This window comes from Lynx rufus, unplaced genomic scaffold (assembly GCF_022079265.1).
Source record: "Lynx rufus isolate CCGP_SWC_20201006 ecotype Redwood Valley unplaced genomic scaffold, mLynRuf1.p SCAF_1, whole genome shotgun sequence".
NCBI classification, from domain to species: domain Eukaryota; kingdom Metazoa; phylum Chordata; class Mammalia; order Carnivora; family Felidae; genus Lynx; species Lynx rufus.
The window spans coordinates 227,354,756-227,381,513 of record NW_025814823.1 but is presented as its reverse complement, the minus strand read 5'-3'; positions in this window follow the sequence as shown (position 1 = coordinate 227,381,513).

The window sequence follows — 26,758 nt, the reverse complement described above, 5'->3', positions numbered from 1 at the left end:
AGATGATGTCAACTTCAAGTTGCCTTTGTCAGAACAGTAGTTGTTTGTTGTTTCAGCCGCTATCTTGGCAACACCTTCAGACTCAAACTCGAAGAAAGGCGCAGCCTTTGTGATTTCCAGTATTCCAGTCTTTTTTTTTTTTTTTTTTCTTTTTCACTTATGGGTAGTCTGAGTATCATAACAGTGCCAGACTGGGAGCTGGGGTTCCAAAAGCCCTCCAAGCATATGACCCGGGGGTACATTTTCCTTGCTGGGAGATGTCACCACCTTCCCCTCCAGCCCCACCTGCCCCTGCAGGTTCAGAGACACTAGCATCTTGCTGCACCTGCAAAAAACCTTTTGTGGAATCTATACATCCCACCTAGTGCTCCTGGAAAACCTTTCTGGTGGTCTTTTACATGGCATTTTATTTTATTTATTTATTTTTTAATTTTGTTTAATGTTTTATTTATTTTTGAGACAGAGAGAGACAGAGCATGAGCAGGGGAGGGGCAGAGAGAGAGGGAGACACAGAATCTGAAACAGGCTCCAGGCTCTGAGCTGTCAGCACAGAGTCCGACGCGGGGCTCGAACTCACGGACTGTGAGATCATGACCTGAGCCGGAGTCGGACGCTTAACCGACTGAGCCACCCAGGCGCCCCTACATGGCATTTTAAAATTCATTTTCTAATTCTATTTTGCTAGTATAGGGAAACACAACTAACATTTGTCTATTACGTCTTCTATTCTCTGACCTTGCTAAGTTTTATTCCTAGTAGTCAAGTTTTTAGATCCCTTAGGATTTTCACGTAAACCGGAAGGTCGTCTGTGAACAAAAATAAAAAACGATTTTACTTTTTCTTTTCCCATTTCTACCTTTGCTGCTGTGGTTGTTGCTGCCGCTGCTGTTGTTGTTTTGTTGTTGTTACATTGCAGTGGCTTTGTTCTTCATCTTAGGGGTAAAAGTTTAATATTTTACTTTAATTATGATGTTTACTGTAGGTTTCATAGATCTCTTCATCAGGTTGTAAAACTTCGTTTCTACTCCTTACGTTGCTAAGTTTCTACTGCGAGTGGATGTTGCATTCTGTCAAGTGCTTTCCCCCCTTCTATTGAGATAATTGCATGCTTCATGTTTTGTTTACGCGCAAACAAGTAAAGCTGTCTCTTTGTCGAAGACATATCTTTCCTATAAAAAATTCCAACAAAATCTACTAAAAACCATGAGAACTAATATTTGTTTATTGACTGGCTGGGCTATTCTAGTGAGTGCTATTTGCTTTGCAGTGGAAGCCTCTGATTTTCCTGCTCAGAAGCACAGCCCCGGGGGCACGCGCGCACCCTTGGAGGACAGTGGTTTTAGCCAGGCTCTCGCTGACTCCCTCTTTCCCTGATTGTACCCAGCTGTTAAGCTCTACTAAATTCCAGATGATTGCCCTTTTGTTTTTGCCAGTGCCCTGGAGAATACATTTTGCTCCACAGACTGATCCGATTAAATCTGGGATCCTTTGAGGGGATCATTTGTGAGGTCTTTGACCCTAAGAGTGCTCTTCTCAGAGGCCTCTTTTCCTGCTTCTCATTGATGAACTACCTGGCCTATGGTTTGGCTTGTCACTTTCAAGAAGCTACCAGCCTCCTCTTAATTGGTTAGCACCACAATCACCATTGCTTTCGAGAGCGCTGTTGGGCCTGAACTTTCTCCTGCTCTGTGCTAAAAATGGTCAGTGCGTTTGGGGACATTTTTGGAGCTCTCTGCTCTATGGCTGTTGCTCCTTTCGGGCCAGATTCCTGAGCAATGGCTCTGGATCTGAGAGCAGGGATGATTGCTAACATCTCCCACAGTCCTGCATGAAAAGCAAGGTGCTGGGTGAGTGGAGTAGCCTCTGGGTTCCTGGCTTGCCTCTCCAGGCATTGGACCCTCACCCTGCAAGTGAGCTGAGGTGAGAGAATGAGGACCTTGGAGTTCTCAGCATGCTGTGCCTGAGGTTGAGCCTCTGTCTCGTTAGCGGGGTATTGGCATAAGAAGGAGCCCCTCTAAGTTGCACTCACGTGGGATTCAGTTTCTGCAGCATACATGAAGAGGTGATGAGAAAGGCTGGTGACATGTCCATCCTGGAGAGATCCTAGTCTTCGTCCATTAGGTCTACTATACAAAACGCCACAGGCTGGGGGGCTATAAAGAGTAGACGTTTATTTCTCACGGTTCTGGAGTCCGGAAGTCTGAGATCAGGGTGAGGGCCCTCTTCCAGGCTGCAGACTTCTCATTATATCCTCACCTCAATGAAGGCAGCCGCGGATCCCTCCGGAACCTCTTTTTAGGGCACTAATCCCATCTATGAGGGCTCCACCGTCATGACCTAATCACCTCCCAAAGGCCCGATCTCCAGACACCATCACATTGGGGGTTGGATTTCAACATAAGAATTTTGAGGGGACCCAAACGTTCGGTCGATAGCTGAGGGGACAGAAGCAGAATTCTTGTATGTCCCCCTTTTATCTTAAAGCTTACAAATGGATTATTTAATATTTACATGTCTCGTTTTCATCTATCTGTTTCCAATCTGGAGGGCAGAAATTTGCACCATTGCAGCCAATGGACTATCACCAGTAACGTCCTGCCCTACGAAAGAAACCACACCAGCACGAGATAGTGTACAAGGAAACTCCAATAGATGGCACCATTGAGTCTAAACTTGGCTCATTTCTGTGTAAATCGAGCACTAGGCAAAGCCTGTCTCTTTTTGTGCGCAAGAGGAGGTATCTGAGAGGGACACATATTTCTGAGAATTTTTATAAAATGTAATTTTGATTCAGAAAGTTGGAAATTTGAGAGTAGCCTGACAGTCAAATGATCCAAACAAGTTCTACAATCAAGATTGGGCCATTGGAAGGGGGAAAAGACCCCTAACTATAAGAGAGGAAATCTAATTCAGTATAAACAAAGAGGAGTCAAAATGTGTGGTTGCTACAATGGGGTGAGCTTTATTTATTATTCAGTAGACAAAGAATTTTGGCACTGATGTTCTCCAGACATGCTAAATGCTGGGAAAATGTTATTAGTTATATAACTTATGTGAATTGACTTTAAAAAATTCTCTCACTTGTATGTATGCTAAACACATTGCTGAGAAAAATGTCAAGTTAATATAATCACACTTAATGTTTAGAAAACATTTTAACAGGGGCGCCTGGGTGGCTCAGTCAGTTAAGCGTCCAACTTTGGCTCAGGTCATGATCTCGCGGTTCACAAGTTCGAGCCCCACATCGGGCTCTGTGCTGACAGCTCGGAGCCTGGAGCCTGCTTCGGATTCTGTGTCTCACTCTCTCTCTGCCCCTCCCCTGCTCATGCTCTGTCTCTCTCTCAAAAATCAATAAACATTAAAAAATGTAAGAAAACATTTCAACTTAGGAAGAGGATTGCCCCATACAGACGCTTAATTTGAAATAGAAATGTTAAGACTGCCAAAGTTAACGTACCATTTAAGGAGTATTTTGTCTGTGGCGTCTTTGCAAGTGGTATAGACTAGTTAAAACTCCCTTTTCATTTTGTGAAAGAAAATGGCAATTTTGATTTTTAGTTTCTGTTTTTGACATCGGATTTCCCACGTGAAAGAGGAATAATGTTGTCATGAATTGAGATCTCCTAATACAATGTTTGACTTTGTGATTCTAAATTTCAACTGGTTAACAAATTCCTTCAGGTGCTCATACTGCTGCTGATGTGGGTTGGGTGGGCCTCTGGGTAATGAGATCATACTCCAAGTACCTATAATTTAAGAGCCATGGAAACTTTCCTCCACTACCTATGATGTTTAAAGCATAGAGCATTCTTGAACCACAGACACTATGAATACATGCTAGAAAATTCCATCATGAGAGAATCAATCAACTTCTGCAATTGCTCACATAATAAACCTGATATTTAGGGGGTTATTTTCCAGATATCCCAAGTACCATTCCATAAATGATTCCAAAAATCATTAAAGGTAAGTGTGCAGATCATATCTTCTTAGACTCCTCGGTAAATGTTGGTAATGCGTAAAAATTAAGTAATTATGTGCTCAGCCCGTGAAAGTGACCAACTGAGAATCAAGCATTTGATCAGTTTTTCCGCATACTTTGCAAATCTGCAGTTTAAAATTTTTTTTAACATTTATTTATTATTAAGAGACAGAGACAGAGCACAAGCAGGGGAGGGGCAGAGAGAAGGGGAGACACAGAATCTGAGGCAAGCTCCAGGCTCTGAGCTGTCAGCACAGAGCCCTAGGCAGGGCTCAATCTCACAAACTGTGAGATCGTGGCCTGAGCCAAAGTCCACTTAACGACTGAGCCACCCAGGTGTCCCTGCAAATGTGGAGTTTAAAGTTACTGTCATTTGGCATCCCTTAAGAAGGAATCCATATTTTCTTGAACTTAGTTCCTAGGGAAATGTAGGTGTCTGCAAAACTGTTTGAATTTCTTTCCTTTGTCAGGCAATAAGTGGCAGCTAAGTCCATGGGTTTTTCCTTGATTATCTATTCAATTTGCTTAACTGCATGAATCAGACCTATCAAAGGCCCACAAATGACATGGCTCACATGTAGGTGGTGACATCAGATGGCTGTATGGGTATCACAGGAGGAGAGGCGCACCTAGAAGCAAATTTTGACTAAGTGACTTTTCCCCTGAGTCTTCATTTTCTCATCAACATTACACAGATAATCATATTGATCCCATGATGTTATTAGAAATTTCAAATAGTCCACGTGAAATATATGAAATAGGAATAAATGTGCTTTTACACTGCAAATATGCAATCCGTGTTGTCCAAGGTGTACTATGAAATGTCGAGGGTTGGTCCTCATTGCTTCCTCTGACCCACGTACCATTTCTTTTCATTACATAGAATCACAGAATTTTAGGCTTGGAAAAGACCTTAGAGTCACCTACCTCTGTGGCCCAATCAATGCAGAAAGTTTTTTAAATGAGAAAATATAAAAGTGTTGGGAATGAGATGTTTTAGTGCTTTAAGTAATCCTATTTTCTATCAGTCCTTGCCCCTACATTGCCATTCATATCTTTCCAGCCAGGACCCTTAGGAAGTCACCATTTCTCTCCACGAGCATCAGTACTAACGGGGTGATGTCTACCACAACCGTAATCTGGAAACCAACCATCACCGTAAATCCTGCCATTCAGCCAGTACAATTTCTAACTGTAAAAAAGAAACATCACAGAGGCCACTGGTTTTAGCTTGTCTGGCTGATGTAACCATAAATGTCATCTCTTCAGAAATACCTCCTCTGGCTACACTGTGAAAGTGATTTCCTCTACTCCATTTTAATTTTGTATAGAATGAAGAAAGCTTCAGGTGTTACAGGGACTATGTCTTTCTTTTGTAATCGATTCATTAACGTGTCTATTTTTAATTGATATATAGTTGACATACAATATTATACTACTTGCAGGTGCACAACATAGTGACTTGACAAGTCTATGCATTCGCAATATTCACCATGATAAATGGTGACCATCTGTCACCATGCAAAATTATTAAGATATTATTGACGGCATTTTCTATGCTGTGCTTTACATCCCCATGACTTATTTATTTTGTGATTGGAATTTTATACCTCTTAATTGCCGTCACCTACTTCATCCATTTCTCCACCCTCTGCCCCTCTGGTTCTCTGTATTTATTAGTCTGTTTGTTTTTTTCATTTGTTTTATTTTTTATATTTCAGATATAAGTAAAATCCTTTGGTATTTATCTTTCTCTCTTTGGCTGATTTCACTTAGCATCTATACGTGGATGGATGGATAAAGACGCAGTATAGAAACACAATAGACTATTACCCAGCTATAAAAGAGAAAGAATTCTTGCCATACATGACAATAAGGATGGGCCTAGAGGGTATTATGCTAAGGGACTGTGCCTTTCTAATTAACCCTATGTCCTCAGTGCCTAATATAGTGCTTGGCACCCCATAGCTGCTCCTTAAAGATTTGAATTTGTGATCTGTGGTTGAATTTACAACAGTAAAGTGGGCCTCAAACCAAAAGGGGACTGTGTATGAGGATCGGGGTTAGAGAGAAGGGATCGATTTTGGGTTGTAGGCTTCAGGCTAACTACACCCACATTTTTTTGTTCTCTCTAGAAGTTTGGCATGTTACCAGAAGGAAGTGAGATAGATGGGTTCATACCTCCTGTAATTGCATTGAATAAAGAACCAAACAACTATCTGAAGGGAGAAAAGAGTAAAGGGTTAATTTATCTGTTGGTACAGGCTTAATACGCTCTAGTGTAGAGTAAAAATTTATTTCACAGTTAAGTACCATTTGGGCAAACATTCCAGTAGATGAAATAGTCATTTGTTTTACCCGAGGTAAAATATCTCAACCCTTCACCCAGTCTCTCTGATGAAATCTGCTCTGCAACTAGAAGACAAACTCCATAGAAATCTCTTTTATTAACAATATAGGAGTAAAAACAAATCATTAGGATCATGAGGGAGAGCAAGAGAAATGATATGGAGATCACCTGGCAACACACAAGCAATTTCACATTCCCAAATGAATTTTAAAATAACCATACGTTTCCCACCCAGACAGAGCCAAGCTATATTGACTGTATGAAAAATACAACTTTCCTTAAAAAGTAAACTATTTGAATTCCAGGTTGTGGCACCATTCCGCGTGTTTCCATAGAAATACTCTTCAACGTAAAAAGAATCCTTTGAACACCTAGCTACCCAGTCACTTTGAAAGAGTGACTCGTCTAAAAAGGAAACAAACAAACAGGAAGCTGGGCTTACAATTGTTCCTGGCAACCCTGAATGTTAAAGATGATAGAACACCATCTACAGAGGATTAGAGGAAGCAGATTGTGACTCCAGAATTTTATACCCATCACTCTTTTATCCAGGTGCAACCCAACAACATCTCAAGACTCTTCTGGAGACAACCCCACTGCTCCACAGTGCTTACTCCTACGATGCTGCAGATTTCCCTATGGCTAACCATGAAGATGAAAGTCTTTTTAACCTTGCATTTTAGAAGAGCCAATTTCCCATATAGCTGGGGTCTCATATGGCTTTTTTCCATTTTCCAAGTTTTGCACTGTTTCTTTCTCTTCTTGATTGGCTTCTCTAACTGTGCTTAGATGTAACATCCCAACAGGTTTCAGTACTTGGTTCCTGTCTTTCACAGTGAACAAATATTCTTGTGTATAACTATAGCTCACTATTTCCCATCTTCTAATAGATATCAGCACTTGGTTGTATATCCCACTGTGCTCGGATTTTAATATGCCCACTTGAGGATATCATTTTGTGATCAGGACTGAAGCAGTAGTCTTGATCCTGTAGGGTCTTGTCCTGTACTGGCCTCTGGAAAGAATTTCTCTCCATCCTATGAGCTATTTTCCAGTCCTTGATAAATTCCTATCTGCTGAGTGAGAATAGTTGTATCAGAATACATTCTTGTTAAAAAATATTTACTCCCCTTCTCACATTCTTATCTTAAGTCTACTTACCTCTTCCACTGATGTTGGGCTTGGCTGTGTGAGTTTTGCTTTAACCTCATATAGGTGGAGTGTGATTCCCTAAAGCGTGACTTAGAGCTCAGCCATGTGGCTTGCTCCTGGCCAAAAGGAACTCAGCAGCAGAGGCTTGAACTGTACTTGTATGTTTGGGCTTGTCATCTTACATTTACACCATCATTATAAAAACCTGCCCTTTATAGCTATTGCCTGATTACAGACTCCATTATAAACAAATATGGAGCAGATCTGAGTCAAATCTACACCGAGGAGTTGAGGAAGTCAAACACACAGACCGAAGCAAAGTTGCACCACTGATTTCAGTCTATTTCAACTATCCTTCAGCCACTTATAGACATGTGAACAAGATAATTAAAATAATAATTGTTATTTTAAATAATGTTTATTTATTAATTATTATTATTGTTGTAATTTATTTAATTTATTATTATTTTAAGCCATTGATTCTTGGGATGGTTTGTTACAAAGAATTATGTCAATAGCTGACTGATACAGGTGGACCTCTGTTTGAAGCTAGATCCCTGAGCCTTTCTCGGGGTTTTATTGCATCCTCCTTCATTGGTTATGTGTCTTTCATTAACTAAAGTCTTAGAGTAGAAATAGCTCTAAGGAGGCTTGATTCAGGGCTCAAACAGTGTCGTCAGGTTCCAGTTTCTCTTGCTCCATCCCAGTTTAAGCTCTATTCTCAGGTTTTCTTTCCTCATGGCAAATAGTTGTCTTCATTTATGAAACACATGATCACTGAGCAGGTAATGTGTGACAGTCAACTCTACCTTCCAAATGCAATCCCAATAGGAATAATCTTCTGTTTTTCTTTTAGAGACCCCAAAACACGCATTATGAAACCAATCATTTCAATTAGGGGAAGACACTGTTTTGATTGAAGCTACCTAAGTCACATGCCCTACCTTGGAAGCAAAAATGGAGTCAACACCACTTAAGGTGCATTAGCTGGAAGAATTGTTGTTCCCCCAGAGGAAACCTGAGGAACTGTTTTTAAAGGAAAAGGTCATGAGTGCATGGTGTTCTGCTGAAGGCAAACAACAACAGATCTTCTCTTTTCCAGCTGGTTAGCATTCTTATCTCCGGGCCAACTCTACTCTCAGTCGTGCCCCTTACACACGCTGTTTTCATAAAATACAGGGCTGGTGGTATCATACTCCTGCTCAAAACTTGTATGAGTCACAACTGCAATCAACATGAACCACAATCTAAATGCTAAAGTTCAAAGCACTTCATGATTTGTTTCCTAGTAATGTTTCCAGCCTTGTAACCCTGAATACACATGCAAAGCTTCAATCACATTGGTAGTTCTTCCATTGCCCTAACGCCCTGCAGCTCTCTGGGCTCCATGATCACATTTGACATACCATGGATCTTTCAGGACCTTATCCAAATTCCCTCCCTTAAATTGGGCTTCTACCATGGCTTGAATCACAGCCTCACGTTGTGTCAAACTCATATATGTTCTCCAGATGGTGAACCTCTAGAGGACATAGGTAAAAATTCATCTCTGTTTCCCCCTGAGTAACTTACATAGTACTTTTCAAATAGTCAATAAATGTTTGTTGAAATGTTGAGTTGTGGAATTACCTAGCCTCAGGCTCAAGAGCAGAAGTTGGGATTGGCATAGCGCTCAGTATTTTCAACATGTAATCTCTTTAGGCCCCTACAGGTGGCCGAATCCTGACAGGCTGCTGGGCAGGAAAGGTGATTTAAATTACGTATCTAAAGGAAGGTGTAATTTAGCCCATATGCTGGGATAAAATAAGCAGACAGTCAGACACTTTACACAGATAAGAAAGGGGCCCAGAGTTAGCTACAAGGACCCAAACATACTGCCTACCATTTGGGGAGTGTCTTCCTTACTAAAGGAAGGGTTCTTGGGCTGTTTGGAACTCAATTCCCTGAGTAAGGCATTCTGGAGGTTTCCTACGTGGTAAGGATGTCTTTATTTACACAAAGTTCTAACAGCTCAGAGGATCCCTCTGGGTATACTGAGAGGGGAGAATGCAATTAACCAGGGAAGTTAATGTCAAGTTATACATACAGTGTTTGTTTTATCTTATACCACTTCCAGGCACAACACAGTACCAGAGAGCCATAACAATTAGTCCAGAATAGTTAGAGAAGGAATATAGCGTGATCGCAAGGTCATGCACATGCATACATATGGAGAAACATCACTTAAAATTTTTTTTTCATATTTATTTACTTTTGAGAGAGAGAGAGAGAGCAGGGGGAGGGGCAGAGAGACAGAGAGAGAGAGAGAGACAGAATCTGAAGCAGGTTCTAGGCTCCATGTTGTCAGCACAGAATCCTGATGTGGGGCCCAAACTCAGGAACTGCAAGATCATGACCTGAGCCGAAGTCAGATGCTTAGCTGACTGAGCAACCCAGGTGCCCCGAAACATCACTTTTTCAAGCATTAGGAAGAGCACTTAACTGAGAGTTCTGATATGTGGTCTCTAGTTGGGCACTAGGACTAATTAGCCCTGTGGCCCCAAAAGTATATCTTAAATATTCGGAGCTTGGCAACATAACCTGAGAGACCAGGCCATAGTTCAAGTTATCTTTAATGTCACTCCTGGGGTGCCTGGGTGGCTCAGTTGGTTAAGTGTCCAACTTTGGCTCAGGTCACAATCTAGCAGTTTATGGGTTTGAGCCCCACGTCGGGCTCTGTGCTGACAGTTCAGAGCCTGGAGCCTGTTTCAGATTCTGTATCTCCCTCTCTCTCTCTGCCCCTCCCTGACTTGCGCTCTGTCTCTCAAAAAAAGTGAATAAATGTTAGAAAAAGTTTTTTTTTAAGTAAAAAAAAAAATTAAGTCACTCCCAACGTCCTAAATAAATATATAAATAGATAGTTGCACCTAACTTTGTTAGGTCATATGATTCTATATTTGATAAGATATTAAAGATAACACACATATAATACCAGACAGGGGATGGGTAAGTGAATCTGACAACAGTCAATAATACTCTTTATCATTCATTGATTTGCTAGCCTTCAGCGCCTGTGTTAAGAGCCTACTGCAAAAGTCCTGGCAACAGAGAACGTTTTTTTTTAGCCTCGGGCAGGAGGGACATGAAAGGTGACTAGATTTTGAATATGTTTTAGAGATGGAACAAAATAAGTTTTTGAGATGATGAGATATTGGATGATTGAGAAAGAAAAGAGACAGAGTAGTGTGATGGTAGTGTTATTTATCAATATGGGCATTAAAGAGCCCAGGAAGATTTGAGTGGGAGTGGAAATAATGGCTCTTTTTTTTTTTTAATTAAGTTTGAGATATCTTTCATTTATTTTTTAATATTTTTTTATTTTTTAGTTTATTTATTTATTTTGTGAGAGGGGAGAGAGAACAGAGGAGGAGCAGAGAGAACGAGAGAGAGAGAGGGGAAAGAGAGAATCCCAAGCAGGCTCCACACTGTCAGCACAGAGCCTGGCACAGAGCTCAGTCTCGTGAACTGTAAGATCGTGACCTGAGCCTAAACCAAGAGGCCAGATGCTTAATGGACTGAGCCACCCAGGAGGCCCTGAGATATCTTTTATACATTCAAGTGAGGAGACTGAGTAACCAACTGAAGATACAAGTCTTGGGCTACGCTTAGAGAAGAATGTATTTCAAGGAGGGAGGGGCTGACAGTGCCTATAACATTGCAGAGATTTAAATATGATGAGTACGGGAAATTTACTGCAATTCCATTTGATAATTGTGCTCACAAATTTGAAGTAATGCAGTAAATGTGATTTTGGGGGTCAATATTTACCTACTCAGATCAGAGGCTGAGTAAGAGGACAGTGGCTGTAGATGGGTTTGGGTTCTGCTACCTTAGTGTATTGATGGGAACGAGGTAGAAAAAGAGTTTCTGTAAGGCCATGGTTATACTTTTAGAACATGTTTAATAAGGAAGGAGATAAAACCATCAAAATCCCGATGGCTAATGAGGGGCGCCTGGGTGGTTCAGTTGGTTGGCTGACTGACTTTGGCTCAGGTCATGATCTCACAGTTTGTGAGTTCGAGCCCCGCGTTGGGCTCTGTGCTGATTGCTCAGAGCCTGGAGCCTGCTTCGGACTCTACCTTCCTCTACCCCTCCCCTGCTCACGCTCTGTGTCTCTCAATAATAAATAAACGTAAAAAAAAAAAAAAGAAGATTCTGATGGGTAATGAAAACGTGAGATTTTTGTGGATTGAAGTGCTCGATAGGTTGAATAATTTTTTATTAACTTTACCAAAGTATGAGTTAGGGATGTTCTTGAGAAGAGCTTTTTTAGCAAAGGGCTAGAGAAGAAAGACTGACTGAGTGAAAAGTAAGTGGAGAGAATGAATTCTGCCGAGGTAGAGACAGAAAGCTCAGATAATGTTGAAGCTCTGTTCTGTTAATAATCACATGCAAGTTGGGGAAATGTAATTTGGGCTTATGTCAATTTCAGAGATTTCCCTAGAACTCCTTAATCCCCACTGAATTTAGAAGACTAGTTTGAGGGACACCTGGGTGGCTCAGTCGGTTGAGCGTCCGACTTTGGCTCAGGTCATGATCTCACAGTTTGTGGGTTTGAGCCCCACATCGGGCTCTGTGCTGACAGCTCAGAGCCTGGAGCCTGCTTCGGATTCTGTGTCTCCCTCTCTCTCTGCCCCTCCCCTGCTCATGCTCTGTCTCTACCTGTCAAAAATAAATAAACATTGAAAAAAAATTTAAAAAAAGAAGACCAGTTTGAAAACGGGTACTCCCTCTGTCATTTATGGCCTATAGAAAATAGAAACCACAGAGATTTTCAGGGATGTTGAGGCACTCCATATGAATATATTTCTCACAGCCTTGTTAGAGGGAATCCCCTCTGGACCTCCCAGGTGACACACGTAGGGGATCAACAAACAGGCCTTACGTTATAAATCCATTCTGGTATTCCCTCTCTTCAATATAAAGGTTGTATTTAACAAATTGTCCAATGGGTTGCTGAGTCCTTCTGTTGTCATTTTCTGTTCGCAAAGTAAATTGGAATAGGTATGGTCCAAAACTGACAAAATTCTCATTTGGGTTCTTTGATCTCTGGAGTGATGACTATTATTGTAGGCAAGGCCAAGGGGAAGCATCTAGAACTTCCTTTATCTAGGTAAATAATAAACCAGAACAAATAATACATTTCTGGAGACATTGCATAGGTATGTGCCACCATTAAGGACTTGAAAGTTTCAGGGAGGAGGGGTCATTATAATCATAATCTCATTCAGCCCACATATTTGGCCTGTTCAGAACACAGCTGAATCTTGGAGGATGACAATAGATTATTATAAACTCAACCAGCCACGAATTCCAACTACAGCTCTGTTCCAATTTTACTCAAGATCAGGATTTCTCAAGCATGGCATTGTTAAGATTTTAGATGAGATAATACTTTGTTGTGGGTGCATGACAGCATGTTTAGCAGCATCCTTGTCCTTTACCCACCAGTTACTAGTAGCACCCCTCCCCGCAGCTGTGATGACCAAAAATGTCTCCAGACATTGCCACTGTCTTCTGGGTGGCAAACTGCCCCCACATCACTCCATTGATAAGCGCTATTCTAAAGCAAATCAACACATCTTCAGGCAACTCGTATGGAGTTTTTGATCTGGCAAATGTTCTTTTTTCCCTATGCCTCTTAGTAAAGATCATCAGAAAGAGTTTTCTTTCACCTGACACAATCAGCAATATACTTACACAGTCCAAGTTCCAACAACATCAACTCTCTGGCCCTATATTGCAGTCTCCTCTCGGGACTTCACACTGACCCAGTACATGGGTGATATCCTGTTAATTGGACCTCAACAGCAGGAAGAAAACATGGTTCTGGGTAAAATGTATGTTTGCTTGAGGATGGGGAAAAAAGTTCCATAAAAATGTGTAGGTCTGCCAGCCTTGATTTCTAGGAATCCAGAAGTCTGGGAAATATCAAGATAACTCTTCCAAGGTAAATAGCAAGTTGTTGCATCTGGCCCTTCTGGTACTAAGAAGGAAGCAAGCGGACTAGTGGGCCCTTTGGATTTTGAGGCTACATACACCTAATTTGGGTATGTGCTGTGTTCCATCGATTGAAGAGCCCAAAGGCTGCAAGATTTGAGTGGGCCAAAATAGAAGGAGGCCCCGTAATATGCCCATGTTGCCCTAAAAACGTTTCTGTCACTGTGTCTATAATTCATAAGGATGTTGTGTTTCACAAGACCTAGTGATGTCAGCGACGCCGAGGGCAAGGTATTCAAAAATATGAAAGCAATGTCTCCCAACAGGGTCAGGTAAAATAGTCATGTCTCCCTCCAGGGCAAAGTTCAGGAAAATTTGTTTGCATCCCATTATAAAATATTTGGGTTCCCTAACAATATTGGAGTTCCTTTGCTAGGGTATAATTTCAATGCATGTGCAGAGTCTACCTGAGTTGCTTCATGATGCCCAGTGGAACCGAGGGCCAAGAATGATTGATGCAGACATGAAGCTCAGGCCACTTGCTCTTCTGTGAGTAATAAATGTCCAGGAGTCTCATGTTTTCTGTCAGCACCCATGAAACCATGGCAGGCTAATTTCTTACCTTACAAGTACAATATTATCTCAGACCCTTCACAGTTTCTGAAGTTTTTGGAGATGGGATACTGACCGAGGCATGGGTTTCTGGAAGAGAAAGAATGAGGGCTTTGTAGGCCGGGTTAGGGAGTATGCAGAGCCTTACTATGATCCAGTAGCAAATGCTCTCAACCAAGTGATAGGAGGGATATGGAATAAGGGTCCTCTAATACGCTACCTATTGATGAATGTTCAGGGGCTGAGCAAAAGAATTAAAACAAGTCTCTTGAATGGTGCTTTTGGGTTTTGCCTGCTCTCTTTTAGGCAGGGAAGGAAGGGGTATTTATCATGACGTTGGGTCAGCAAGTCCTGAGACTCCAGACAAAAGGCAATGTGACTATAGTTGCTGAGTTAAGGGGTCTTCAGGGTAGAAGGGATTGGTGTCGGCGATGAGAATAGAGAGCTTTAAGTGGATCAAAAACACCAGCAGTTCATTTGGTTGAGCTATAAGCAGGTTCCACTCTGCACAAAACAGAAAGTAAGTCTGTCTGCCTTCCTGGCGAGGAGCTGCTCTCCCTCTGTCCTTCCCTCTCCTGATCTTCCCTCTGCTCTTTCCAGTCTCAAGTAGTTTAAGAGAACGATTAGAGATAAGGCTGAAGACTCAGTTTCCAAAAGGGACTGAAGATCATTCGCAACCATCCAAGTGTACAGGAAAACGTTGGGAAGGGAAAGGATGTTGTGAGTGACCCCTCTTGGGCTCGTTCATCTTGGGCTCTTACATCTTTTTTTAATGTTTATTTATTTTTGAGAGGGAGAGAGAGACAGAGCATGAGTGGGGAGGGGCAGAGAGAGAGGGAGACAGAATCCAAAGCAGGCTCCAGGCTCCGAGCTGTCAGCACAGAGCCTGACGTGGGGCTCGAACGCACAGACTGGGGGACTATGACCTGAGCTGAAGTCGGACGCCCAACCGACTGAGCCCCCCAGGCACCCCTCATTCAATATACTCTTGACGGTGTTTCTACATCTCAAGGTATAGTAGCAATTGCTGTGTTGATGCGACCCATAAGTGCCGGAAGGGATTCTGTCAATCATGAAGAAGGACTGTAGAGAAGTGCTAGTGGGACAAAAGCCCGCCCCCCTCCGCCCCACCTTTTCCCACCAATAAGGGGCCAGGATTTAGCGTGAGTGCCTCTAACCTCTGATGTTGGTTGAAAAGCCTCAGTGGCAGCTACCCTGATTCTGGTGTTATTACACCTCAACTGGCTGACGCAGTTCGTAAACCCCAACAAAATCCAGAGTCCTTCTTGCCAAGTTGTTTCTTGGAGGAACTATGTAGACTAATTCACAATGCTCAATCCCTCTGGCTGTCAGGGAAAAACTGTTGTACCTTCAGTCTCTCCAGCACCAAAAGGAGGCCCAGCACATTGTTGGATTGTTGAGGTGTTTGGATAATATGTGTCCCACATGGGCATTCTGCTTAGTCCTTTATATCTGCCAACCCCCAAGTCGGCGTGCATTGAGTGGCAGCCAAACCAACAGACTACAGAGGAAGTTATCCAGCAAGCTGCGGCATGCTCTTTACCTTTGGGGCCCCTAATGATCCCGGTAAGCTACAAGTCTCTGTGACTGATGATCTTACCACCTGGTAAAGGGAGGCAGCCTCTACTTGGAGACACCTCTTGGGATTTTGGACTCATTGCTTTGACTTAGCTTCCATACATCCCTTTTGAAAAGTAGTTATTAGCTCACGACTAGCCTCTTGTTAAAACCAAATGCTTGATCCATGGAGACCTCGTGACCCTCCAGCCTGAGGGTTGAGCTATAAGCAGGTTCTACTCTGCACAAAACAGAAAGTAAGTCTGTCTGCCTTCCTGGCGAGGAGCTGCTCTCCCTCTGTAGGGGTAGGTTAACTTGGACTTTGTGACTAATGAAGGTGGAAATGGGATGTTCAACATGTAGTTGTCCAGGCCCAGGAGCATCTCTGTTTTACTTGAAACCATGGGAGATGAACTTGTTGGCTTTTCAGTGGATAAAATCTCAGAACCTTCACCATTATTGACAGTAAACAAACATGACCTCTGTTGTGGATAGACACTATCTCTATCTCCCAAGGTTGTTTACTATACAAACATACTTTAAAAGATAGTCTAAAACAAAGGCCGTCAAACGCATCTGCTCATAAGATGTACAGAAATGCAAGAGACCCATAGAGAATTGTCTTCTAACAATATGCTGTCATCGGTTGAGTGTAGATGTCTGCAGCATTTTACTTGAAGGACAGTGGTAAAGGAGGATCCTCCCAATAATTGGAACTTTGAACAGTACATATGGTAGGTCAACTTTCCTGGAAGAAGAAGCCAGAGATTCAGGTCTACATTGATTCATGGGTAGTGGTTAATAGTTTGCCTGGATGGTCAAGGACTCAGAAAGAAGATGATTAGCAAAAGGGTGGTAAGGAGGTTTGGAAAAGAGGTATTTGATAGACTTTTCTGAACAAACACAGATTGTAAAGGTATTTGTGCTCCAGGTGAGTACTCAACAGACATGAGTAACATCATGGTAATCAGGAGAACAAGGGAACTTGTTCTGTAGACTTCAGTCAACCTCTTTCCCAGGGCTCCTCTGTCTGCCCCAAAGGGTGCAAAGACAATGTATATGGTAGACGAATGAAAGTTATACATACAATTTGCCGACAGCAACAACGATAACATGAAGTTACTGGTGGCTCCACTCCCCAGGGGCATTAGTCAGGTACCTGATGGCATGTTGATGCTGTTGATCTGCTTCCATTGTGAAAAGGGCAATACTTAGTTCTCATTTGAATACCTACTCTGAATACGGGTTTTTGCCTTCCATGTTTGCAGTGCATTTGCCCAAACCACTATCTATGGGCTCACAGAAGCTTTATTCACCATCATGATATTCTACAGTGTTGAATATAATAAGGAACTTCTTCTTTTACAACAAATGAAAGGTGGCAATGAACTCAAGTGCATGGAATTCCTACCATGATGAGCACAATTTCGTGCTTCTTTTGGCTATTTATATATATTCTTTTTGGGGCACCTGGGTGACTGAGTCAGTGGAGCGTCCAACTTCCGCTCAGACCATGATCTCACAGCTTGTGAGTGCAAGCCCCACATGGGGCTCTGTGCTGACAGCTCGGAGTTTGGAGTCTGCTTTGGATTCTGTGTCTCCCTCTCTCTCTGCCCCTCCACTGCCCATGCTCTGTCTGTCTCTGTCTCTCTCTCTCTCAAAAATAAAGAAACATTTAAAAAATTATGCATATTCTTTTGTAAAGTGTCTTCAAACCTTTTGCCCCTTTTAAAATAGAGTTGATCATTTTTTATTATTTATTTATTGGGCACATACTAGACCTTTATAAAATGTGTTTTGTGTTTCTCCCAGTCTTAAAAAAGCATTTCTACAAATGAGATTTCCACTCCCTGCCACAAAGTCTTAGTTGAAGATTCCAGTAAAGTGCTTGCTAATACAATATACCTAACTGGGCATTGACATCGATAATAATAATTATTTATTTCAACAATAATAATTAAACTAAACTTTGAAACACGAATACCTTTTGAATCCTAGAGTGCGCCTTATGCCATTTGCACTTGTGTTACGTGAAATAAACTCATGATAAGCCATAAAGCTTCCTAGAGAAGTGTGACAATATGGGAAGATCAGATTTCCGTTTCTAAATAATTCCTCTAATGGCGTATGAAACAATAATGGGTGTTATTCCAAAAATACTTTGGATGGAACACTGCCTTCGATCTGAAGTTGGAATTATATGTGTATTTTACATGAGCTGATTATATTAAGAAAGCCCGTACAGGGTGTGTTCGGTGAGGTGTGCCTCAGAGAGGCTAGACAGAGGGCGCGAGTGGTGAGGAGGGAGCCAAGCCCTGCGCGCACACAAGGAACAGAAGCCAACTGTTTCTTTCCATCTCCGCTTTCTCTAACCTCCCAAAGGCAGAAACAGCTTAACTACATCGCTGGAGACACTGAGCTAGAACTCCATTATCAATTACCTGGGGTTTCAAAAAAAGAACAAAGATTTCTTTTCTCCCTTGCTGGTAGGCACCTGAATTGGTAACTCAGAATCAAGCGGCAGAATTGTGCGTAAGATTATAGCAAATAGTATAGAAAACAATATAGCAAAGAACATTGGGAAGCGGGTGAGAAATGGGACAAGGAGTAGGAATTGCTACTTATTTTATAGCTCCTTCTATGCAGGGGTGGAGTCTATTCCCTTCACCCTCAAACCTGGGTTATACTGGTACTTGCTTTGGCCAATAAAACGCAGCAGAGGTGAGAGTGCACAGGTGTCAGGGTAAAGGCTGCAGGCTTTCCACTTCCTCTACTGGAACCTGAGACCACTATGGGAAGAAGCCCACAGTCCGGTCCCTCCTATGGCTCTGAACCACCCCTGCTCACCACCATGCAGCTCGGTGAAGCCCTCCCAGACCATCCAGGCTCCGCTGGGCGGCCCGCTGACTGCAAACCCAGGACGTGTCCCCATGGAGATGGGCCAAGCCAGCCCAAATCGGAAGAGTCATTCAGCTGATGCACAGAGTCATTCACTAAACAAATGTTGTTTTAGGCTGTTAGGTTGTGAGGTAGTTCACTACGCTGGCAAAGCTAACTGACCCAGGGCTGTGTTTTTAAAAAAACCTCATGAATTGTAGAAGCCCAAAGCCGTACGTCAGTTGCAGACACACAAACATGGCAACCATGGGGCAAACATAGGAGGCTGATTACCAGGTTTCGGTCCCCTAAAACGTCATGAAAATGTTTGAGGTGGGCCATCTGCTCTGTTGATGTGGTTTTTAAGAAATACACACAAAAATGACATTATAGAACTGAAGAGGATTGACAAGGCATATGTCTGCTCGGGTCATTACCTTACCCCAACAGTACAGAAGCACTAGAATTCTCCTTGTTAATCAAATCACAGCAATGGCAATGCTGAATGCTTAAATGTTGTACTTAATACTAAAGATGTATTGTAAATAGCCGCTTGTCCAAGGGAAGTAAAGGTTGAGTCAGGAAAGCATTAAAGATAGTGGTTTTTATTTTTTTAAATTACCTTTGTGCTTACAGGAAGAGTAATACTATTTTTTTTTAAACTGGGAATTTTTTCCTTACCTTTTGAGAAGTTGGAAACAACTTCATTAATGGAAATAAAATATCTGTAATCTAGAGGCTATGCTTGTTGGGGTGTTGTTTTGCCCACTTAACTATGTGACCTTCAACTAGTTTCCTTCCATTTCCTCACCCGTGAATTACAGATCATGCTATCTATTTCATAGGATTAAGAGAGGATTAAAAAAAATGTACTTTAAAGGGACTAGCACATTGGGAATATATTTAATAGGTATTTACTGCAACTCTATAATTTAAAAATTCAAAACTTGTTCTTGCATGCCTCTGGATGCAAAAAAAAATAAGGGGGATCAGAGTGCCACAGCATTATAAAATGGATGGTTTTTTTTTTTTTCCAAAAAAAAAAAAAAAAAAAGCCAAAAACCTGAACTCAAATGTCTTCTTCCCTACTAAGAGTATTCCATTGTAATCAACCAAAGTCCAACAGTTTTGCAAAATTCCTTGTGCCACAGCAATGATTATACATTTTTATTACTGTTCTTCAGATATAATGCAAGAGCATGGCACTTTATATTTTTCAAGAGGCTTTTCTGTCCTACACACTCCGTGACCCTATCTTCAACACCTTGAAATAAGTAGGGCAGGTCTTGTTAACTACATGTTCTTATGTGGGAAAGTGGGACCCTACGAAAATAAAAACTTGACCCAAGCTCATTCAACAATCCAATTCAACAATCCAACCTAAGTACTCTTTCTGATCCCATACTCTAGAGCCAATGTCTATTAACAAATCAGCCGGTAGGTGTTTGCCACTGTGGCTGTGGGTGTCATGCTTTGTTAGTTATTTCCAGTTGTGTTCACCTGACACTTTTCTGCTTACGCTGGAGACTAGAATTTGTTTTGCTAACATTTCTTTAGACACAACACGAAGATAACAGGTTTGGAGTTTGGACTCAAAATGGAAACTCGTGTGTGTGTAAAATTTATTTACTCTTGGCAAACCACAGCTTCCTGTTATTTGACCTTTTCTTTAGAATTTTTTTTTTTTTAAGGAAAGTACTTTTAAACACATATTTAAAAAACCTTCTTGGACATTAGATAACTAGGAAATAAACCAAACTTTACTGATTGAAGCATAAATTAATCAAAAACATGTGGATAGAATTCTCTTTAAAGCACACGCGGGTTTAAAAACAAAATAAAATTGCTCTGGGCCAAATGCATCTGGAATTTTATTAAATCCCAAACATTTGGAAAGCAGTCTGTGACCTTCAACAAACTGTTACCGTAGCTCAATTCTGAACTCCTTTTTGCACATATTCAGTGAAGCCTAAGTCAAGGGGAGTTACTGTCAAGGTGAGGTTGAGCGTAGGGAACCAGTGAGCACTTGCCCAGGGCCTGAAATGTTATCTCCAGAACACACTCTTTTTGCTAAAGGGATTTATCTCTTCACAAAACCAGGTCCCTGATTAAATGTGAATAATTTGAGGGAAAGGATAATTAAAATATTAATATTGAAATAGCCCCTTAAAGAGACTCTTAAAAACTGAGAATCAACAGGGTTGATGGGGGGTGGGGTGGAAGGGAAAGTGGATGATGGGCATGGAGGAGGGCACCTGTTGGGATGAGCACTGGGTGTTGCATGGAAACCAATTTGACAATAAATTTCATAAAAAAAAAAGAAATAGCCCCATATAATTAGTAAACATCTCCACACATTGAAGTGTTTCAATGCTAATTTTATAGTTTACACAATATGTTCACATACTGTGAGGCTCAGAGAGGGAAGTGACTTACCAGAGATACACAGTGGTCAAGTCAGGACCACAGCCAAGAACTCTTGTGCTTAGTATTTTTCTTTACTACTCACGCTCCCTCTTGGGTAGCAGGCATGTCTCTGCATTTGCCGATCAGTTGAACTGAGGAGGAAAATGACAAAGGAGAAATGGGGACTTCGAGCGGTGGCTACCCTGTCACCAAACTTGTCTGTGAAGGAAGATTAGAGATGGGACGTAGATGGAGGTTTTTTATATGCTGAGATGGAAAAGCCATCAGAAGATAGAGTTTGATGGCTGCCTGGGTGACTTAGTCAGTTAAGCATCCAACTTTTGGTTTCAGCTCAGCTCGTGATCTTGCGGTTCGTGAATTCCAGACCCACATCGGGCTCTGCACGGACAGTGCGGAATCTGCTTGGGATTCTCTGTCTCCCTCTCTCTCTGCTCCACTCTCTTTCTCTCTCTCAAAAATAAATAAATAAACAACAACAACAACAACAACAACAAAGAAGAATAAGATAGAATTTGGAGATCTTGTAGCGATCAGGGAGAGCTAATGGAATAAAATCCCTGCGGAAGCAGATAGGGATGTGATCCTGCAGGCAGATTGAGGGATGGCTATGCCTCAGCCTAAACAAGGAGAGCAGGAGTATGGACATAGGTGGATACATGAAAATTTCTAAGCTACATGGGGAAGGGGTTGAGGGAGTTACTGGCAAAGAAGGCTCTAGTGTTACCATGGAGCAAGAAGTGAAGCACCTGCTGAGAGTCAGGATGGGGGAGAAGGGATGAAGAAAAAGAAGGAAACAGAGAAGGTATTGAAAAGCAAAGGAGAGGTTGGTGACTAAGGACATCTAAAGGGATTTTGAGGTAAAGCTAAAGATCAAGCATGACTTGTCTTTTCACCTAGACAAATGGTTCTTCCAAAGCAGTGTTCAGCAGCTTAGTTGTGGGAATAAAGAGTCTGATATTTGGATTCACCTGAGATTGGGGTTTTATAAGGTATCTGTAGTTGATGGGCTCAGAAATGTATGACTTCAGAGATAAAGTCGTTTTGCATAATCATCCAGTCCAGGACTTGGCCCTGGAAATAATTTGCTAAAGGATAACGTAGTTGAAAGGTTGCTCCACTTAGCTGTTGCAGTCACCTGGCATACTGGTGGCTTTGAACATTGAAAGAAAGATGGTGTACCAAGGGCCAAGGACCTCCACTAAAAGTGGGCAAAGAGGGCATGATATGTGTATGCTCATAATGTCGATTAGTAGAGGACATTGGATCTGGGCGTTCTGAGCCAACAATGCTTTTAAATGATGGTAAACCAGTGTAAAAGCAGCTATGAGGACGGAGAAACCACCCACCGGTATCCCGAGATTCAAGGGAAATAGTAGGCACAGGTGCTCAAGACAGCCCAAGGGAAGTAGATGGACGTAAATTCCTCTTGAGAGCAGGCTGAGGCATAGGAACCACAGGGGATATAACAGAGCATGTTAGGGATATGGCAGCTCGGGTGAAGAGACAGACAAAGGGAGCAGAGTGTAGCACAGACTAACCAAGATACTTATATTTGTAGTGATGTTCAAGGAAGTCTTGGGGCAAAGGGTATGGGGCTCAACTGGATTCCCTCTGATTCAGGTTCCACTAATGACAGTCTAGATGGCAGCCTTGAGCCCATACTCAAAGTCCCAGGTGGAATGCAAATGAAGTCTCTCTTTTCCCCTTCATGCAAGTATGGCAGCTGGAGGTGCAAAGGTTAAAGAATCCTATAGAATTCTTGTATTTGTTGCTTCAGACTCCTCAACGTAGTAGAAACTCAACGAATGCTCAGTTGGAACTGAGACCTGGAAGATGAAGATCCAGGCAGTCGTGCTTTGGATGAAATAGTGGCCAAACAACAGAGATTCTAAGCAGGGAGCCTGGTGGACAGGCCTTGTGCGGTTGAGAGAAGGCGGATAGAGACAGAGATGAGATGAAAGATGGGGAAGCAGGTCAATGACGTGGACCTGGGAAGACACGAGAAAGCACTTGGACGTTACTGTAAATGATGGGAAGCCATTGCGAGATTCAACTACGACTGACAAAATTTGATTTTCACGTTTAAAAGACCACTGTGGGGGCGCCTGGGTGGCGCAGTCGGTTAAGCGTCCGACTTCAGCCAGGTCACGATCTCGCGGTCCGTGAGTTCGAGCCCCGCGTCGGGCTCTGGGCTGATGGCTCGGAGCCTGGAGTCTGTTTCCGATTCTGTGTCTCCCTCTCTCTCTGCCCCTCCCCTGTTCATGCTCTGTCTCTCTCTGTCCCAAAAATAAATAAACGTTGAAAAAAAAAAATTAAAAGACCACTGTGGCTGCTTGAAGATACATGATGGGTATGAAGGCAAGGGTAGGAGCAAGAACGCCGGTTAGGAGGCTGCTACCAGGGGCCCTAGGGAGACGTGTGGTGACTTGGGCTAGACTGGTAGGAGAGAGATGGAGGGGACTTGATTCACGACGTACTTTTTAAAAAACATTTGATTGTCATAAAGGATAGATAATGTACCATTTACCATTTTAACTCTTCTTAGATACATAGTTCGATGACATTAAGTACATTCACAACGTCATACAATCATAACCACTATCTCCAGAACTTTTCACCGTCCCAAACAGAAACTATGTACCTGTTCTATATCTCATTTTTACCCCACCTCATTGTTGGTAACCCCTATTCTTATTTCTGTATCTATGAATTTGCCTGTTCTTGGTAGCTCTTGTAAGTGGAATCATAAAATATTTGTTTTTTTGTCTGGCTTATTTCACTTATTTCACTTAGCCTAACCTTTTCAAGATTCGTGCATGTTATAGCATGCGTCCACATTTCATTTTTTATGACTGAATAATATTCCATTGCATGTATACAAATGCACACACACACACACACACACACACACACACACACGCGATTTTGTTTACACATTCCCTTGTTGATATATACTTGGGTCACTTCTACCTCTTGATTACCATTAATATTACTACTATGCACACTGAACATCTGCTTCTTGTTCTTCCGTGTATATACCTAAAAGTGGAATTTCTGGATCATATAGTAAATCCATGCTTAACTATTTAAAGAACTGCCGAATTATTTTCCAGAGTGGCTACGCCATTTTATATTCCTACCCACAGTGCACAAGCATACCATTTCTCTACATCTTCACCAATAGTTGTTATTTTCCATATCTGCATTTTCTCTTATAGCCATCCTAATGGGTGTAAAGTGGTCTGTCAGTGTGGTTTCAATTTGCATTTTTCTAGTCGCTAATGATGTTAACATCTTTTCAAGTGCTTATTGCGCATTTGTATATCTGCTTTATTTTTTTTTTAATTTTTTTTAACATTTATTTATTTTTGAGACAGAGAGAGACAGAGGATGAACGGGGGAGGGTCAGAGAGAGAGGGAGACACAGAATCCGAAACAGGCTCCAGGCTCTGAGCGGTCAGCACAGAGCCCGATGCGGGGCTTGAACTCATGGACCGCGAGATCATGACCTGAGCTGAAGTCGGACGCTCAACCGACTGAGCCACCCGGGTGCCCTTGTATATCTGCTCTAGAAAAACGTCTACCCAAATCCTTTGGTCATTTTGGAATTGTTTTTGTTTTGGTTTGGTTTTGGTTATGGTTATGTTGTAGAGTTCTTCATATGTTCTGGATTTTAGTGCTTTATCACATATATGACATGCAAATATTTTCTCCCGTTTTGTGCCCTCCCTTGAGAGTGTCCTTTGATGCAGGAAGGTGTTACTTTTGATGACAATCCAATTTATCTATTTTTCTTTTGTTACTTGTTTTTGATGTCCTAAACATCATTGTTAAATCTGATGTCGAGAGATTTTCTCTATGTCTTCTTCTAAGCGCTTTATAGTTTTAATTCTTAAGTTTGGACTGTTGATCCGTTTTGAGTTAATTTGTGTACATGGAGTAAGAAATGGTTTAATATCATTCTGTTTCATGGGGATATCCAGTTTTCCCAGACTCATTTGTTTGGAAAGACTGTCCTTTCCCTCACTGGATGGTCTCGGCATCCTTGTCAAAAATCTGTTGACCACGTTAGCTCACATTTTATAAAGGGTTGACAGCTTCTAAGAAACATAGAGAAGGCTTACTTTTAAGTATTTACCTGAAAGGCTCAATCCACAGTGTTAGTAGTATTGAACTGGCATGTGTCCAGACAGAGCCTGACTCTATTCTGTGGAATCCAGGTTTGAGAGTAGGGACTGAGGCTTTAATAATTTTTTAAAATATCACTATTTATTAGTCTACTTGGGCTGTCTTAACAAAATGCCATATGCTGAGTAGCTTAAACAACAGAAATTTATTTCTCACAGTTCTGGAGCCTGGATGTGCAAGATAAAGGTGCCAGCCTGGTTGGCTTCTGATGAGAGCTCTCTCCTTGGGCTGTAGATGACTGCCTTCTTGCTACGGCCTCACATGGCAGAGAGAGAAAGAAAGAGAAAGCTCTAGTGCCTTCTTAAGGGTACTAGTCCTATTAAATCGGGGTCCCAATCTTATGACCTCATTTGACCTTCATCACGTTGTCACAAGTTCTAGTCACTTTGAAGGCTAAGGTTTCAACATATGAATTTGGGAACGATACAAACATTCAGCCCATAACAGAGTATATGGATCATCTCTTCGGGTCTGCTTGTGTCTCCATGCTGGTATTGTACCAAAGAAGGAAGAGTGGTTTCCCGGTGTTAGGTATTTTAGTTAGCGTCATAGAAATGCAGTGGTAGAAAGAACCAATGAGATGATCTAATGCACTCGCCCCATTGAATTGAGTTAGGAGACTTTACATCCGAGAGCTGAAGTATTTTGCGTAAGTCATACAGGAAGTAGGTCTTAGACACAATTTTGAACCAATTTTTCTAACCTTAACCTTACTGCTCTCTCCAGACAGAAAACATTAAAAATTCCACACCCTCTCTCTTCCACCTTAGAAATCCTGTGACGTTCTCTCTGCCTTAATGGCATGTAACATGTCAAGCGGGAAGAATAAGTCTATTTATTTCATCAACCATGATTTTTTTTTTACATAGATATTCTCATAGATAGAACAGCGGCAGCCAGGTCAATTTATCTTCTTCCTCGTCAACAAGAGTTTCAGACTCTTGGTTTCTACCTGCATGTGGGCAGGTATCAGAGGTGCCATTGCAATCAAGAAAGAGCCAATGAATGTTACCGATCCAAAGAAATTGTGGGAACCATTTCTATTTCATGAAAACTTAGAACATCATCCTTTAAAAAATGTTGACGTGGCACAGTGTGAATTCATTCTTTTAAACAAAAGCACATACCCTACTTATTAGCTGAAAGCCCTGGATTCTGTGAGGAAGGTTTTGTGTCTGGGAACAGCCTGGAGGAAGGCTGGTGACTGTGGTAACACTTCCCGCGTGGTGCACATTTTGGGGGCCTCAGAGGCTGACCCACAAAATATCAGGGCTTTCATACAGGTTTGCTGTGGAACTCATTCGACGATGCAAATAAGGGACATATTTTCCAGCGTTTCCTCTTCATGTCTATTGAAACTAATGTAAGCAAAATCTCCTGGCTAAGATCAGAGATTCTTTAAGACTCTACTTAGTTCAAGGCACATTTGTGACTCCTCTTTAGCTGGAGTGGATGAGTTCGTCAGTTTTCCCCTGACAGATAACAACCCGACTCTTTCGTTTTTCTGGCCTGCAATGATCCTGAACCTCGGCAGCTCCGGTCTGCAGATGGCTGATGTCATTCCAACACGTGGCTGAAGCCCACTCTGCATACATTATGGAAAACAGCTCGGG